Raw genomic sequence first — 1,307 nt, forward strand, 5'->3', positions numbered from 1 at the left:
AAATCCACAATGAAAGCAAGAACAACTAATTAACTAAAGAAAAAGAAGAGAATCAAAAGAAAAACAAAGAACATCACAAGAGGGTGGCAGCGGCACAAGAGAGAAGAAGAGGAGAGACATAGCAGCAAGGAGGCTCACGGCAAAGGTGAGCTAGGGCTGCGGCACATGGTCTCTCATTCTCCCTCAAGTGGCACCACCCTCTCACTCTCTCTCTCTGAAATTCGGCCTCCCCCTCTCTCTCTGAATTCTGAAAATATAAAAATATGGGAACCCTAAACAATGAGAGAATAGGATATATTTATAGAGGTGAGGTGAGGATTCCTTTGGAGGCAAGGAGAAGACAAGGTGCGGCTAGGGTTTCATTAAAAGAACATGGGCTTAAGTGAATTTCTTGCTCCTTAAGACTTCTAATTTTCGGCCAAAAGTGGGCCTTGGGCTGATTTGGGCTCTTTTTGGGCGTAACTTATTTTCAGCTCGCGGAACTGCTGCGCTACCTCCACTAAAATGGCCATATCTTGAGCTAGAAAACTCGGAATTGAAATCCGTAAAATTCCCTACGAAGCTAACATCCGTATCTTTCCAACCATATATGGCATGCTACCTGGTTCTCTCTGGAGAATTACAGAATTGCTGTCGAAATTGGTGCTCTATTTTCCAGGGTTTTGACTTCTTTTTCAGCTAGGATTCCTTGGGCTTTCTCTTTGCATGGCGTGATGGACTTGGGCTGCTGCAAGTGACGTGATGGGCTTCCTCCCTTCTAGCTTGCGCATGGCTGCATGACTTGGGCTGAATGGGTTGCACATAGGCCCTAGGGTTTCAGTGCATGGGCTGCCACCTTGCATGGCGTGATGGACTTGGGCTGCTAGGTTTAGGCGCATAGGCTTGCATGGGATGCGCATGTATGCATGGGCTGCCACCTTGCCATTAACTTCCACATAGGCCCATGGCCCATTTGACTTGATGACATGTCATAGTTGACCCTTGACCATTGACTTTAACTTTCCATTTCGCCCCTCATTTCCATGGATGTCCACCACCTTCTAGAAGCTTCTGGAACCTTGACTTGATAGAGTTGACTTTGAACAACCTTTCCTAGTCCCACTAGGATTCCTTGTAGATGTAGGATTCCTTGTCCATTTCAACTTCTCATAATGACCATATTGCCCCTAGTGACTCCTAGTCTCATCAGGACTCATTTTCCTAGTAGGATTAGGTTTCCTAGTTCAACCAGGAATTCCTGCTTCAATTTGGATTTCTCATTTCTGGCTTGGCAATGATGGTTCTGGGATTGATGTTTCCTCTTGTGA

Source organism: Dryas octopetala, chromosome 5, assembly GCF_963921425.1.
Source record: "Dryas octopetala chromosome 5, drDryOcto1.1, whole genome shotgun sequence".
NCBI lineage: Eukaryota > Viridiplantae > Streptophyta > Magnoliopsida > Rosales > Rosaceae > Dryas > Dryas octopetala.